At 38.0% G+C, this 14256-nt stretch overlaps 1 protein-coding gene across 1 annotated transcript in view; it reads left to right on the top strand.

Moving 5' to 3' along the window:
* LOC135701411 (uncharacterized) overlaps window positions 1-14256 on the top strand; it is a 246188-nt gene that overhangs the window by 23264 nt on the left and 208668 nt on the right. Inside the window, exon 2 of the mRNA XM_065222204.1 lies at window positions 12013-13471. The gene's annotated coding sequence lies outside the window, so the exon portion shown is untranslated. The remainder of the gene's footprint in view (window positions 1-12012; window positions 13472-14256) is intronic.

The following is a 14256-nucleotide window of genomic DNA, read 5'->3' as shown; positions in this document are numbered from 1 at the left end:
GATTGGGAGCCTTAAATCGATTGGTGTCGTGGTTGTCATCGTACTTGACTGGAAGAACGCTGTACGTTAAAAACGGATCTTATGTTTCATCGCCATTTGCTAGCACGTCCGGTGTCCTGCAAGGAAGTAATTTGGGACCGTTATTGTTTGTGTTATTCTTCAATGACGCTGCATCTACCCTTGGCCACACGTACAAGCTCATATATGCTGATGATCTGAAAATCTATGTGGTGGTACGCTGCATCGAGGACTGTTTTCACCTGCAAATGTTGCTCAACATGTTCCTACAGTGGTGCCGCTCGAACAAGCTTGTCATCAGCGTCGCGAAATGTCATGTGATGACCTTCTATCGGTCCAAAGACCCGTTAATTGATACTGATGATACTGTTCTTAGTAGAGTGGAACAAGTGACGGATCTTGATGTCGTATTGGACTCGAAGCTTTCCTTTCATTCCCATTATGCATCGATTATTTCCAAGGCTAATCGTCAACTTGGCTTTATATCTAAGATTGCCAAGGATTTCACGGATAAACACTGTCTAAAAGCATTGTATTGTTCACTCGTAAGGCCGATCCTAGAAAATCGTTCAGTTGTATGGGCTCCAAACGACGTATCATGGAATCTAAGAATCGAGCGTGTGCCTAAAATATTCATACGACTTGCGCTCAGAAACCTACCGTGGCGTGATCCTTTGAACCTTCCAGCATATCTCGATAGATGGCACCTGCTTGACCTCGAAATGCTTGATCAGACGTAAGCTCCAACAGGCTACGTTTATAGCTAAATTACTCAACGGTGACGTCGATTGCTCTCATCTTCTGTCACTGCTTGATTTCCGTGCTTCAGGTAGGATGTTACGTCAGCAATCCCTGATGCAACCGAGCTTTCATCGAACTCTCTATGGCTACAACCAGCCCATTTGTGCAATGGTTCGTATGTTTGTATCCGTCGAGTCTGCGTTTGATTTTGGTATGTCCACACCTCAATTTGTGAATAGAGTAAGAAGACTGAACCTTACTTAAGACGAATAGTTTATTCATTAAGACAACTTTGTCAGATGACTTATTAAATAAATAAATAAATAAGAACCCACAATTTAACTGGAATTAATTTAATTGCCTTGAAGTTTCCACAATTTTCCTTAAGATCGTAGATGTTCTCTAATCAAATTAGCTAAATTTTCGCAATTTTTAAAATTTTTGAATTTTCACCATTAAAATATTCTAAAAGTTCGGTTGTTCACATTTAATTGAGTTTCAAAAATTCTCTCGAAACTTTGGTGTAATTTCCGGAAATTCCCTAAGTTTCTTCGTTAAGGTTTCTGCAGTTTCCTTGAAATTATTTGAACTCCCCTTTGATTTTCTGGTCTGTTTTGATGTTCTCGGAGCTTTCCTGAAGCTTTAAATTTTATTGAAGATCTTGTTTCTGTTCTGAAATAAATGGGATTATCTTCCTCTTATTCTTATTCTTCTTCACATTTCAACGTTACTGCTTATTCCCATATTAGCTTATTGCGTGCTCTTAACTTAGTGTTTTAGATGCACTCCCATCCCACAGTTATAAACTGAGAGCATTCGATGGCTGTTCAATTGTTGCATTAGTATAATTGTGAAGCAATCATACTCTCTATATGCCCAGGAAAGCCGAGAAATTTTTCAACCCGAAAAATTGTTTTACTGAACCGGGAATTGAACCCTGCCACCTCCAGCATGGTCTTGCTTTATAACTATACCTTTATCGACTGAGCTAAGGGAGGCCCCAATGGAATTCTCGTAAACACCATTGAACATCCCTGAAAACGTCTGAACTTTTGTGAAGTTCCTGAAGTATTTTCTGAAATTGTCATAAATTCTCTGAAGGTTCCTGTACTTCCCTGAAATTGTCAGAACATCTGAAGGGTTTTCGATTTTTTTCAGCACACCCTGCATTTTTCCCTAATATTACGCTTATAGATTTTTAAACTGCTCCAAAATTCTGAATTCAAACTCCGCAAGAATTTCTAGATCTAGCTTTTCTGAAGAAGGGGTAAGAGGGACATGGCTAACAGGTGGGACATAATAAGCATCCTACACGTCAGTCCCAAACCTCTAATGGCTTAAACAAATTAATTATTAGTAGATTAAATATCACCATTGTAATGATTAATGACCAATTAATTTGTTTCGGAACACAATAAACCCAAGGCTAAAGCACAGGAAGCTCACTCTGTCCTACTTGTTCACTTTCCCCACTTAGAGCTTCTTAAAAGTTTCCATAACTTTCCTCTAGTTCTCTATATTTCTGAAGGTCTCTTGATTTAAAAATCCTGCATTTTCCAGAAGCTGATAGAACCGTATTGTAGTTCTTAGAGTTTCCAGTACATTCCCCATATTTTCAAGTTGTAAATTTTCACTGAAATTTCTTCTTTTAAGTTCCTAAAATTGTTGTAATGTTAATTGGACTTCACTGGAGATCTCTAATCTTTAAAAGAGTTAATAACAAACTTGAAATAAATCATTTATTTTTTCCTTAATATTGGCACTTTGAAAATTATCAATATCTTGAACTTGTACATGGAATTTGAAACTTCAAGATAATGAATATTTTAAGACCTTTTCAAAGTAGGGGAAATGACGGCTTCGGCAAGACAGACTATTTTCGGTAACCCAAATTGAATCGCTAATTTCATTGGATTTTCTCAAGTAAACACTTCCCTGAATGCTTTCAAACGATTTTTTAGGCTATCAGCTCCAATTTGATTATATTTTTACTTTTCTTGAAATGAAACACACGCACTACAAAATGCTGCTGATTTCAAGTTGCCGATGAAAGCACAGCTGTTTAACACGCAGCTCAAATAGAAAGCTTGCCGAATAAAAAGGTGTTGCCCACAATAGTCACTCTCACTAGAGAAGTTTGGAGCTTTGTAAAAGCGTTTCAAAACAGTTTTTGACAATTATTTCGACTGAACTTGTTAGAGCAGCTGACAGCAAAAGATTGTAAACAAACCAATACTGCATATGTGTGCGTGCCTGAGAGAAAAAGGCTATAGAAAGATGGTCGCTGCTTAGGTTGCTGAGAATACGTACATTCCCCTATGCCAATTTTGGAAAAATCAGAGAAGTTCAAGCTAAATTTTTCGGGTTGTTAATTTTGGATCATAGGGGAAATGTATGCAATGTCGGCCTAAATGCTCCTAATTTGGGCCCATACATAAATTCAGCTATCGACTAAATTTTCAATAGCGACCAAAAATATCCATTAGTACCGTCGCAATGACGCGTTCATCTAGATAAAATTGAATAGCGATCATAGATTCATAGACCAACATTAGAGCCATTTCCCCTATCTCAAAACGGGTAAGAGGCACCATTCTTAAATTGTCACCAGTGAAAGATAGAAAGTAGGGGAATTTACGTATTTTCGTCAATCTTAGAAGCGTCCGCTTTTCTCTAAGAAATTTCATAGCGACGCGCACACATGTGTATGTTTGCTTACAATTATCTGCTGCTTGCTATTACGTCTATTCCAATCGAAAGAATTGTCCAAAACTGGTTGAAAACGTTTTTCCAACCCCAATCTTCTCAGGTGAGTGTGACTATTGTCGGCAGCCCATTTTTGTACGGCATTCTTTCCATTTGAACTGCCCATTAACCAGCTGTTCCATTATCGGCATCTCGAAATCAGCCGTATTTTGTAGTGCATATGTTTCATATGAAGAAAACCCAAACATAACAGGTTTGCTCAGTCGTAAAAATGTTATCAAATTGACACTGAAAGACTAAGGAATCGTTTAAATACATTTAGCGAAGTGTTGTACGAAGTGTGTAAAGAAAATGCAGCACAATTATCGTTTCAATTTTGGTTGGTGAAAATAGTCAATGGTTGCCGAAGCCATCATTTACCCTATTGAAGCATGACAAAAAAATCTTTGAAGACATTGGTATTACCAGTGATGGCATGATCATTAGCAAATTGATATTATTCCGCTCTCATATGTTCATATGCTACGTGCGATATAGCAGCAAACTATCAAGCGCGATTTTGATTTTACAAGCTGCGAGACTATTCACAACGTGTAAAGCTGGGTTTAGACTAGGCAAGTCAAATGATCACTCAGTTGAATTCAATTGGCTTGAAAAGTTGAACTTGAAAAGGTTCAACTTTTTTCAATTCAAGTGAGTTGATCAAGTCAGTTGAATGACATGGTTTACACGTTCAATTCGCGTTCAGGTCAGTTGAATTCAAGTGACTTGATCAATTGACTTGCTCTGTCTAAACCCAGCTTTAAGGTTAATCTGAGAGTTGAATCGACGCAAAAATGGTTCCGTTGCACCTCGTTTTCTTAGAAAGAGAAGGTACCCAACTAACAATTTTCACAACGTAAACGCTTTACTCATTTCATTTATACAGCCTCAAGCTGTATTCAAACGTTATACGATATGAAGAAACCTTTACTCAACCTCTATACAAGCAAATCTGGTGAACTTACTCAGCTACTTATGGCTGTTGGAACGGTTGGGAGAAGCTCTTATTGCATACCCATTAACACTTCTATACAGCTGTTATCATGCTGTTTAGTTGTGTGTGAACTTGATAGGCGCTTATTCAACCTTTTCCCGGTTATCCAATAATCACTACAAAGCATTCTCTTGAAGCCGGGTTAAATACTGCTTAAGCTTTTTTATGAAGGAATTTATTGAGTTTATTTAGCTGTGAATCAAATTAATCGAAATTAGTTACAAATCATCACCAAATTATTTACCCTGCACTGGAGGAACCTGGAATCGAACTCGAGACGACCTCATTGGCAAACCTTGACACTACCAACTGTGCTACGCCAACACTTTGAACTTAAGTAAACAAATCAATTTCCCTTCTACAACAAAATCACTGAGTAGAGGCTTTATAATAGTGCACATGAATCACTTTTCTCGACTAGTTATAAAAGAGCAGAGTAAAAGCTGTAAAACTGCACACGTCTAAAAATAAACCTAGTTGACTGTGAAAATGCTTCCGAAGTTGCTCTAACACAGTTTATAAGCTGAGTACAGGCTGTTTAGTTGTTGAAAAGGCACTTTTGATGTTTATGTTATTCAGCAAGAGTGGCCATCAAATGAGTAACATATTCACTTTGTTAGCTTTGTTTTGCAGCTACAAGTTGAAAGTTGATTAGTGTGTGTATAGAAGTGACATTAGCGTTTATTGGCTGATGTTATTCAGTGCGACTGACAAATTGAATAATTGTTGTGAGAAAGTTGAGTAAACGGTCTCCAAAACTATTTTGCTAGCTTTTGCTTGTAGCTGTATCTGCAGCTTCTTTTCAGCTACTTTACAGTACAATGCTGGAAAAGTTGGCTTACAAAGCTGAAAATGTTAGTTGGGTATAATAAGGCTACCTCTTTTTTCTCTTCGCCGATGGTAGACATGAAGTGACTGCTGCCAGCCGTTAAGCTGGGTTTAAAATTGGCAAGTTAAATGATCAACTCAGTTGAATTCAACTGACTTGAACGTGAATTGAACGTGTAAACCATGCCGTTCAACTGACTTGATCAACTCACTTGAATTGAAAAAAGTTGAACCAGACTCAACTTTTCAAGCCAATTGAATTCAACTGAGTTGATCATTTGACTTGCCTAATCTAAACCCAGCTTTATGGAAGTTTCGGATGCATTCTACTGTAAAGCAAAAATCATGAAACACAATCTCACCACAGTTTGAAGAGATTTGTAGCTGGTGAGTTTGTTAGCTTGATATTCCGAGCTGCGATATCACAGCTTACAATATCAACCGCAGTTGATTGCTTGTTGATTTTTGTTTAAGAAAATCAAGCATGATATTGTTGTTGGTGAGATTTGATTTTTTGATATTTTCTAAACACTGGGCATTACTCTGACAATGATTTTTTTCCTGATTTACCTTGCAACATCGTGACAAAAATTTACGAAAAAAATTTCAAACCATTAACTCTACCTGTGAGGAAAATTTCATAAAAGTCAGAGATCCTTCGGTCCAAATCTGTCCTTTAGTAAAAAAAAAATCCACTGTTGTCAATTTTAAAAATATCAATTATTACACCGGGTCGTAATAAGCATTTTTCTATCAATAATTTCCGGAGTCTCTTAAACTTTCTCAGCCGCTCTTACGGTACCAAGTTTAATAAAACTCATTCCGCCCGATTTTTTTTTTCGGATTTATGAAATCGATATGAAATATTTTATTTTGGTTACTCTAAACTAAAGCTTCGGGGAGCTTCCGATGGATTTTCCGGTGGTTTGATCATTTCTTACAAACCACACACTCTCTGTGAATTTGGGAAATGATAAGTCTTGTGACTATGTACGCCTCATTTGAAGACATATAACTTCATTTTTATCGTCTTCGTCCTCAAGATCCTCTTCAGATTCCATCGTTTCATCCTCGAACTCTTTCATTGATTCCAGCGGTTCATCCTCAAACATCTGCCGCTGGTCGGAATGATTATCGAGTAAGCTAGAAGCTTCTGTAGCTTCCCGCGCTGGTGATGATCTACGAATTCTTTCATTACACGGCGAATGAGAACGACTCAAATTTGAGTTTAGTTCACTCATAATCGCCAAAAGAGCAGGAACTCAGCGATGAGTAAAATTTGTCCAATGGTTTCCTGTGGAAAACCTAAAAAATCTGCCAGAAAATGAGGAAATTGACGAAAATTTTATTCAGTCTCGGAGTAGTATCAATAGACTGAGTGAATCCAATCTTTACTTTTCTCAAATTCGGGAATTTTTCCCTGGAAAATCCTGGAAAAACCTGGGAAAACATGAGGCAAATTAACTCATCGCTGAGTTCCTGCACTTTTGGCGATTATGAGTGAACTAAACTCAAATTTGAGTCGTTCTCATTCGCCGTGTAGGATTTTCGTTATGATGGCTGCAACTTTCCGATGCAATGTTGGGTATATGCTCATTTTCGTTTTTGTTTCCGGAGGAGTTCAATTTTTTTTTTTTGTATAATTTGCACTGACTTTTCTTTTAAAAGATCGACTTGATTTAATTTTTTCCATTTGTTTACATCCATTTCGATAGAAAATGTGCTGTTCTGTCGTGCTCTTGAATAAGATCCTTTAAACTTGCGTAATTCAATGTATTCTTCAAGGAGTTTTATTAAGCACTTATGAAATAGATTTATTGCCATCAAGCATGGGAAAATTCATTGACTCGCGCGAGAACCACAGAATCAAAATAGCTATCATCACCTACAAACAGATTGCCGAACGAGTGTAAATTATTTCATCCAAGTGACTCTGCAGGTCGACTCAGAACTGACAGCAATAGAAGGAAAGTAGAATAAACTGAAAGGCAGCCGAATAATTTTCTCTACTGAGGGAGAACCAGATTGAATGCGTAAAATCCGAATGCTAACGATTTAAATAGCCGAGTCAGATAGTTTTTGGCTCACTGATTTAAATCATTTGAATTAGCCACAGCAGTTTTACGGTATTTGCTTGACGCTTATATTTATCTGTTACAGTATAACCTTTTTCTCCGTATTAATAGCAATTTAAATGTGTCAATGTATGTTTAAAGCTAGAAAATAAAAAGTGATTCTTTCTGCAAAATTCTCATTCAGCTCACTCAGCAGAATGCAATCGTTAAAGGTTCAGCATAGAACAAATAATAAGAGAGGAATGATCGACACTACTACACTCAGAATCATTCATGTTACGCTCAGATGTCTGTTTTGCTCAATTCTGCGTTCATCGAAGAAAATAGAAGCAAAGCGAATACGAACGAAATCAGTGCGGCTCGCACAAGCTGCTGTTCGTTTCTGATGTTGTATGCATGGAGTAGTAAATGCAAAATGAAACGATTTTTCCCATGCTTGATTGCCATTATAAATCATATCGTCAGACAACATCCTCAAGTGCATCATAAGAGTTGTTATTAGCATGAATATTCTCAAGTAAAACGAAGTTTTATTTGTGTTCTCCAAGGGATTCTCTAGGATATTATAAAACCACAACTTACATAAAACCAATATTACTCAATTAAAACCGCCATAAGTGCATGTTATATTTTCAATTCTTATCAAAATCAACTATAAAACCTGAATAAATCAAATCAGCTTTGGGAATGTTACTTGGGATGTCTTCGTTTTGAAGACGTTTGAAATAATGTCAAGATATTTTCTCCTGCAGATATTTTGAAGACATTTTTTTTAAATAGGGGAAATGGCTCTAATGTTGGCCTATGTATCTGAGATTAGGCCCATCGCTAAAAATCAGCTATTTATCAATTTTATCTAGATGAACGCGGCATTGGGACGGTACTAATGGATAATTTATCGCTATTGAAAATTAAGTCGATTGCTGAATTTATGTATGGGTCCGAATTAGTGGCATTTAGGCCAACATTACATCCATTTCCCCTATTTGATGATATGCTGATTCTGAATTTTTTTTCCGAAGACTCTTTGAATTTTAAGCGTGGTCCCCCGGTAATCTTCGAACACTTCATATATATTAACGGGGTTCATTTCTAATTTGCACTTTTAGTAATCCTATCAGTATCAGAAATGCATGTTTCTGGTAGCCTTATTTGCTGTTTTGTTTTGATTCTGCGTTCCGTTTCGCAATGTTCCTTTTCACTTTCCTCCATGCCCTGTGCTGAATGATGTTTGAACATATTTTGGTTGGCTCGGCGTCCAGATTAGCGCTCAAATAAAAAAGTGTGCAGATTAAAACCGGTCGGATTACCGGGGGTGCCCCTGTCTTTTTTACTAGTGAAGATTTTCGCTATTAAAATTAAGATTTTGGCATCACATTTTAATTTTCTTCTTCAGAATGATCATAATGAATAATGTAACACAAAGCCGTTTTATTGCAGCATGCAGCAGCATTAGCATGAGCATGAGCATGATTGACCGCCCACGGTTGCTACTCTGTTATTGTCAGACCAGCTGTAATTACACAGAGAACCAATAGACGATGCTTGGGACTAGCAATCATCCTCAATGTGTAAAAACTGGTGATCTCGAATTAGGCAATACCAGCGCCAGCCGCTCCTGAACACAGGTCAAAAAAGGAATGGGTAGGAATGTGTTGACGTGACACTCGCTTTGATGGGAGCGGAGAACACCTCTGCACTTCCACGAGGAATCACAGGGATGTTGGGAAGAGGGTTGGGTTTGCTGCAGGGTTCGTTTTGGTAAACGATAAGCTGGATTGATATTCTAACGATCGTATAACGCGAAGGAGCTTGGGATTGAACCCACGGTCTTCTGCTCAGTAAGCAAAAACGGTTGCTACTAGGCAAACGAGCTCCTTTTTAATCATCGAATCTTGATGTGGATGGGCTTGAGATTAGACTCAGGATGTTCTGCTCAGTTAGCCAAAGCGGTTGCTCTAAGGCCACCGAGCCCCTCATATCACATCATACCGTTACTCAAGTTGTTATAACTATTCAAACCCGGCACCGACGACAACGAAATGTTTAGCTAAATACACGATAAACAAGCGATCTTACCATACATTTATAATATGAAAGGACCTGGGACCGCGTTTTTCTTCTCAGTAAGCAAGCCACTGCAACCGACGATCTTTCAAATCCAAAAACAAAAGGCTACGAAAAAGTATTTAGGCCTTGATTAAATTCCACTACCACGCGACGTTCAATGTTTCGATTTGCTCTTTACGCATTGTTCAGACAATCATAACAATCTATGACCGACGTGACGATTGTTTAAAGTAATATGAGTAATATGAGTATTATTGTACAAATTACAGTACATTGTAAAAGTTACCTCATTATTCTGCAGCGTCATCGGTTATTATTTCTGGATCTTGAGTTGTTTTGGTGATACACTTACTTGCGGTATACTATTTTGGGCGCCCATATAGGCGTGTACTATGTAGGGTAGCTCATCTCTCGTCGTGATGGTGGTAAAAAGCAGGCAAATTAGAGACGAAACATTAGGGAGGAAATAAAGAGGTATTAGTATTAGTTATATCTAAACAAACAAAACAAAAGAAGAGTAGAACAATAAAAAGATAATAAAGATAAAATAGAAAACAAAGAAAAAGAAACGTAGGCAGATTATTGAAAAAGTATAAAAACAATAGAAAGAAGCATAGATCAATTACTAGGAAAACAGAACTACTTTATAACTAAAAGTGCAATAAATGAGCGTTAGTTTCGGGATCATTTTAGTGTTAGAGGTATGATCGTTTTGATCCGTAGTCAACCCTGCCAGCCTCTCCAACACTAGCTGCAGGCAGTGGTTGTTCAATCATGCGACACTGTAACTACTACTATGTTAGAGGTATGATTCGTCAAGTTTATACAACTCAATGTTCAATTGACGTAAACTATTTATCGTGCAATTACAAAAGCAAACCTAAAATTACAATTATATGGCAATATTGTATTTCTTATATAAATAATTTTGATGAAAACAAAAACAAATGCAAAATGAAACTTGACAAACCATCGTCAAACCCCCCATTCTAGGGCAGGGCAATAGGGAGGATTATTGTCACAAGAGACAAACACAGCAACAACGAGAGATAAAAAAGGGGGAGATACAGGATAAACAATTGAGCCATATGTGTTAACTCAAGGCAACGGAGGCTTAACAAAGTAATCAAACAAGTTGACATAAATCTAACCAGGGTCCAGGCCAAGGAAAAAGCAAGCAGCCACCCAGGATAGAAGTGTTTCACGTTAGCCCCATGCGTTACTTAAAGTTCACAAGATACCTGACTGATTAAGTGAGGGAAGGTACATTTTTGGATAGCAACTACCATCTGAACCAGACCACAATAAGAAACCACTAACCGTATTGTGCTTCCTCTAAGCGTAGAACCAATCCCTAAACCTAAACCTGTTCTAATCCACCTGAAATAACTAACGAATAGAGGACTTTGACAACCCAGCCATGCAATAGTCTCATTCCGTGCCCTATGGCAACTTGATGAGTCTATTGCGCTCATCTTCTGGCACCACCCAGGGGAGACTTGGTCCTGTACCCAATGCTTAACTTATCTCCATTCCACTCAGCTACTCGCAATTTCTTGTGATATAGTGGGCGGAATATTATTATATAAGACAATTCAATGCAGACGTCTTTCCAAATTTGGCAGATCGACAGGTAATCGGTGAGTTACCACGATGGTTGCTGATCAACAACTCGACAACATCTCATCGGCAACGCATGTCATGAGAATTTACCATTGCAAATAATAGCGAAATGACGTCATCAAGCTATCGATCAACTACCCTGGGTACCACCTGGTACCTTATAGCACGATGCTAGGAGGCGGACCGGAAGAATCGATGAGCAACCTCCCCCTGTAACACAAAGCCGTTTTATTGCAGAATAACACATGATCGACCTGAATATCCACAGAACTTTACTAAAATTATCGATTCTCTTGAATGCTTCCTGATCAACGTGTCATTTTTAAGAATATTTTAGAGACGACTCTTGAACTTCTGAACAGTTGAAGATATTCAGAAAAATACTTCATCAACCTGGAGATTTAAAAACAATATGAAAAGAAGTTTGCTGAAATCTGCCATCAGCTGAGGACGTTTTTAATACTGCCGTTTGGAGAGAATATCTGAGGAATTTATTTGAATTTTTGAACAGTTGAGATCTTCAGAATAAACTTTTTCAATCTGAAGACTTAAACAATATCCGGAGAACTTTATCGATATCAATATTGGACATTCACGAAGTTCTCTAAAAGTCTACAAAGGTTGAACATCTAAGAAGGTCCTTATAGGGTGAAATAGTGTAAAACATGCCAGTGGGGTATTATGACCTATTTTTCATGGACTTTTCAAACATAATTGAATGGTTTCAATTAACAAGTATCGTTTAACTATAACTAAAGTGCGTTTTTAATTTTTAATGAGAATTTTTTTAATACGATTGTCTTATGGCATATGGGAATCAAATTCTGGTGATTAATATTGATCAAAAATATACTAACTGATAACTTACACATGATTTGGCAAGGTTTTCATCCAAAATTTCTCATTTTTTTACAGTGCTCAACAGTGAAACGAAACCAGTGACGAACGAGTCACTAAAGAAGATCAGGACACGGTCATCGGACGTCGGTATACTGATTCCCTAGCAACGTTTTTCAGTGAAAACGATGAAAAAAGTGGTAGATATTAAAAACACTGAAGTGTTCTGGTCCCATCCGAGAGCGTCGTTGGACGGTCATACACATACAAAAGGTGAGACACGGTATTAGGATCGGTGAAAAATTGCACCATTAAACTTGTTTTAGTGGTCATATCTGAGGGTAGAGTGGTGGGAAACGAAAAGAAGAGATTTGGGTGGCACGTTCGCTCTGTATGCTCGACCCGGTGCAGTGCCGAGCCCTAGCTTGTGTGATCCCATCAGGGGAAAAGTTCCGAACCAAAGGCAGTACGGTAGAAGCTACTTGAGCAACAACCAGGATTAGCTACGTGTGTAGAGTCGCTTGATGCCGGAGGACTTTGTATGTGTGCCCTCGGTAAGTGAATCTGGGCCGACTCCTGTCTCAGTCCCTGTGTCGAGCCAACTGCACAGCACTACAAATACCAACAAAACGAAAAACCAAGGTGATAAATCTTTGAGATTTCCATCATAAATAACACCTCCTTTTTGCTGGCTGTGGAGACCTCCTTCAAACGGCTCTTGTGCTCGAGTGACATGAGCATGAAACTGTATGTGGATGCTGATTTCGAAGAATGAGAAAAGGGTATCTGAAAAGATCGTTGAAGAACAAAAAAACCAGTTTGATTTGAGCAAAACACATTACGAAGGACGTTATGTACAACTCGGTTGGACGGTTGGTTTTCCACAGCTTTTAGTATTGGGACTATCCCTTGTGTTAAATAGAAACAAAGGTGGTTAACAGCTGATAGACGACAAGACTATCCTGATCCTGGAGAGTTGAAGAACATAAGTTAATGACACTAAAGGCACAGTTGTGACTGGTTTTTCTTTCGACATTTGCTGGCTACTTATTCATAAATAACGCGGTGTGAAAGGAAAACTGAAGGGATCCACATGGTGAAATTTTCTGGAAAAAGATGAAAAACTGAAAGAAAATAGTTTTGTGAAGACTGTAATACCAGAAAGAAAAGAAGAGAAAAAGTACATCGAGCGAGCAAACAAGGCAAGTGCAAAAAGTGAATTCACCGTATGAAAAGATTTGACGTGTTGGGGAGAGAAAAGTTTTTCTATGATTTAAAACAGGCAAAAGAACAACACGAGATACCGCTACAACGTGGTTTTCAAATTTATATAAAAACATTCGCGTCCCAAGATCATCATCATCATCATCAGCGACAGCATCTGTGTTGTGTGTATCTGTCTACTTGACAAGATGTGGAAATGAAGATAAAGGATACATCACAGCAGCAACAGCAGCAGCATCGTCACCGTTGTTGTCGTAATGAGTGAAGTTACGTTGGAGCAGCGCATCCATCATACATAGGATTTTTATAGCAGGTTTTTATAACTTTATTCAACTTCTTCCCTCTATCTATCTCGCTCTAACGCACTCGTGTGTACACACATTGTCTGCCTAGAGCTTATATTGTAACAGAAATGTGACCAAGAATGTGAATAATACATATATGCTTTCGGAGTCAGACCGCAGCAGTGCCGAGGCGACTGTCATTTGTCAAGGACGGTCGTTAACAAAATTTATGCTAGATGGTTTCAATTCACTTCAACTGGAATAATGCGCGTAACGAATTGCCATTTCGGAAATTACACGCCATTAAATTTTAAATGAGTTTGGGAGTGTCGCGATGGTTTTGTTTGCGGTTATCTAATGCTGGTTGAGAGGTTTGAATCTGATGTTTTGTAAAGTTGGCTAAGAGGAGCTGAAACATTTTCAGGAATTCATTCAGGAAATTTGCGAAGCTAAGCATTGCCGCTACCTCGTGGCAGTTGATTGTGTTGGCTAAAATTGCTTTAAAGTCATTTCGTTAAAGCAAACTGGTGATTTCAGTCGATATAGTACTACTTGAACAGAATATCCAGTAGAAGCACTGGATGTCACACGTTATGCTGCCCCTTTCGTCACAGTTAATTCGTAGGCTTGCTGATAGCAAGGGAAAAAGATGGCTACCTTAATAAAAAAAAGTTTAACGATGTGTTTGAGATGGGGATCTTTTGATGTAGGATTACGTTATTTGGCAACATATTGGAGGTGTTATTTCAAAAAACCAAAATCGACCGAATTACGATAAATGGTCAGGTTTTAACCACTTACAACTTGGATAATA

This window comes from Ochlerotatus camptorhynchus, unplaced genomic scaffold (genome assembly GCF_037179485.1).
Source record: "Ochlerotatus camptorhynchus isolate MF236.1 unplaced genomic scaffold, CSIRO-AGI_Acam_v1.1 ptg000014l, whole genome shotgun sequence".
In the NCBI taxonomy this organism is placed as follows: Eukaryota; Metazoa; Arthropoda; class Insecta; order Diptera; family Culicidae; genus Ochlerotatus; species Ochlerotatus camptorhynchus.
This window is presented reverse-complemented; position numbering and strand designations above follow the sequence as displayed.